Raw genomic sequence first — 3,351 nt, forward strand, 5'->3', positions numbered from 1 at the left:
AGAAAATTTTATGAAGTCCAACTTGTGGAGAAACTGTGAGAAGTGTGTGTGTGCGTGTTAGTGTTTGTATATCCTTGCATATGTGTATGCTTGCTTTTATATCCCCGTGGTGACCTTAAACTGACTCTACACCAACTCACAGAGGACCTCCAGTGACTTTGCTCCACCAAAGGCCAAGATTGCTTTTGAGGTCCGAGACTTAGTTGAAGGGTTAGCATCTGTATTGGATTAATGTTAGTGTGACATTAGTTCTAGCTGAAAGCTAGCATACGGCTCTATGGGCCATGTTAGCTTTGCAACCTCAATTGTAAGAGCTACAATCCAAGTTTTGCAATCCAACTTACACAGATGAATATGTCAGCTGGGAAGCTTTATGGAGATCCCTTATGCAGCCAGCAAAATGTAAAATGTAAATGTGTGTGCATGTCTATATATATATATATATATATATATATATATACCCTCTGTCAAAAGTTTCAGGACACTTTCTCATTCAAATAAAGTAGAACTTGTCCTACAACTTTTGACAGGGGGTGTATTTCATCATATGGATGTGATCAGGGCAGGACTCTGATCATACATGTAAAGTTTCAGGCAGATTGGAGCATGTTCAGGACATTTACACAGCATTTGAAATTTCATGGTGAAGGATCAAAATTCCAGAGGCTGCCACGGACACGCCCTTTGACTTTGGAAAAAGATTTTAATAACTTTGGATCATTAAGGCCTCCTGTATGTACTGGCCGAATTTGAGGTGAATTGGAGTTTCCCGCTAGGAGGAGTTCGCTCTAGAACAAAATGAAAAATGGGCAAAATCTGACATTTAACGCAAAACAGCTCACTTCCTGTTGGGTTTGGAATGTGGCTGTCACAGACTTTTTTGTTCAGCCTGATGTGCTGCATATGTGTACCAAATTTGGTAGATACACCTCCTGTCAAAAGTTGTAGGACAGGTTCTACTTTATTTGAATGAGAAAGTGTCCTAAAACTTTTGACAGGGGGTGTATATCCACAAACTTTTAAAAGAATTCATGTAAGAATCTCAATATTAGGAAGGCTGCAGAGAGCTTGTTAGTCACCTCAATATGTTCCATTCTCACACTGTTTTGTGCATCACATCATGTCCTTAAATTAGAGGAAGAGCACGACATGTGGAGACACAATAAACACTGTTAAGGTCTTTGTATTTTCTGGACCCAAGTGCAGATAAACACACATAGGAGCAAGAAACAAAATAATTTAATGTACTGTATAAGGACATTTAGAAACACAGGATTTCAGTAACAAGAAAGTTGATGATTGGGTCAGTTGTGTTTGGCATCAAAGTACTGGTTAAGAACCATGCCTCAAAACAAAAAAATACATTCAATTAATTTCAGTCTGTAGGTAACCTTACATGAAAGAGTAACAATACAAGCCTTAGGAGCAAAATCAAAACTTAAATATTTCAAAACTGATCTGAGTCCAAGAAGGTTTTGAGGTAATTTTTACAATTACATGTTGCTGAAATCTTACCTACCACTATAGTTGATCGGTTTGTCTTCCCATGTAAGTCTACAGAATGAGGATTTATGAAATCTGATTCTGCATTGGTGATGTCACTGATGTTCCATTTATATCGTCAACATCTCTGCTTTATTTTTTCATATAGGTAAGAGTAGGTAGCTGTCATTGGGACTTTGACAGTCGCCATGGAAGCAGATGCTCAGTATTGTTGGCATGGTGTTTACTGCCCAAAGCAGACTATCTAATTCATGTCAGATCTGAACCTCACGGTGTCGATCACTTCTGCTGAGATAGAAAAACAATCTGACATCTAGCAGGCCCAAAGAAATATTTATGCAGCTGAACATAGTAAATCAGTCATTTAAAAATCTAATATGTTTCAGATTTGTTTAACTGGTAGTAATGCTGAATTGATTTGATCGCAGCATTTAAATACACTGTCTGAACCAACCATCAGATGCCATCAACATTTTTTTGTTTTTGCTTTTTAGCTCCTGTCACATTCTTAATCGATGTGTTTTTTTTTTCATGCCATATATCATCCGGCGCCTCCATGCAAACACAATTTGGCTAGAAGTAGAAAAAAAACTTAATGTCTTTTGAGCAGTATGACACCGTGACGATGCAATAAATAAATAAAATCAAACATATAAATTTCTCATTTGTGATTGTACTCATTGATTTTTCCCACAGGTGTTACCATTACTAGAAAAAGTGGTGATTTCACATGTTATAAATAGGGTATCGGACTAGGTGTATGTTTTACAAACTGTGGAAACCATGTGGTTTTTTCTACATTAACTCTGCACATTAACTCCAGAAAGACATTTCACAATGCTGCAACATTTCTAAGCCACTCCTGCATTTATTTTTATTGATCTAGTTTATTGAATTTCCCTCTCAGTCTTGTCATCTCCTCTCTGCTCTGTGTAAACACAAAAAACAGCTTCACCTAGAAGAGCAATCCACCTGAAAACTCCCAGAATTTTAGTCACATGACTGTTGGTTGCACCTGAGTCAATCATGGCTTCCAAGTTGCATTGAGGAGTGCAGAATTAGTAAGCAAAACTGGTTAAAATTGGGATCCACCTGCTCATTCAGCTGATGAAATAAGTGCATGAAATTGTTCAGTTTCAGGCAGTTTACTCTCAAAACAATGTCTGACCCAAAAAAAATTATGCTTTCAGAGTAAAAGTGAGTGTACTGATTCTACACATGCCAATTTATATTATGCTGTATATTGGTTTAGATTTTTGTACACTATTGTTTGCAGTGTGTCAGAAATGCATCAGATATTAGATGAGGCAAGACTCATCATCACGATAACCTGGGGAAGCTTCAAATATGTTGTGATAGGTTTGTATGTTAAGCCAAACCAATGGTATTTTCTGATTTAAGTGTGAAAATAAGCTGTACTGTGAGTTGTCGTGCCCGAGTGGTTAAGGCGATGGACTAGAAATCCATTGGGGTTTCCCTGTGCAGGTTTGAATCCTGCTGACAACGTGTCACTGTTTTCTTGAATTTCCCCAAGAGGATGAATAAAGTAGCTGTCTAACACCTACTTACTATCCTGACATGAAGTTTGTGACTTGTTTAACATGAAAGTGTTTCCTACTATGTCATACTGTTGCTTCCTGGTTGAAAATACTTTTGTCTCAAAATGTGATTGAGAATTCGGTTTAGTTAGGAACATATTTTCTGAGAGACAGGGTTGACCAGGGAGGGATGCATTTATTTTTGTATCTATGATGTCGAAGGTCCTCTAACCTGGAAAAAGTACTTATTTACCCCAAACGTTTTTTTTTTTTTAGATTAAAGGACTAGATTATATTACAGTTGTGAGTT

At 37.3% G+C, this 3,351-nt stretch overlaps 1 non-coding gene across 1 annotated transcript; it reads left to right on the top strand.

The window, feature by feature from the left end:
- The first annotated feature begins 2,927 nt into the window (after positions 1 to 2,927).
- Positions 2,928 to 3,009, top strand: trnas-aga (transfer RNA serine (anticodon AGA)). Its single transcript has one exon. It is a non-coding gene; the product is annotated as a tRNA-Ser (tRNA).
- The last annotated feature ends 342 nt before the right edge of the window (positions 3,010 to 3,351 follow it).

This window comes from Acanthochromis polyacanthus, chromosome 5 (genome assembly GCF_021347895.1).
Source record: "Acanthochromis polyacanthus isolate Apoly-LR-REF ecotype Palm Island chromosome 5, KAUST_Apoly_ChrSc, whole genome shotgun sequence".
NCBI lineage: Eukaryota > Metazoa > Chordata > Actinopteri > Pomacentridae > Acanthochromis > Acanthochromis polyacanthus.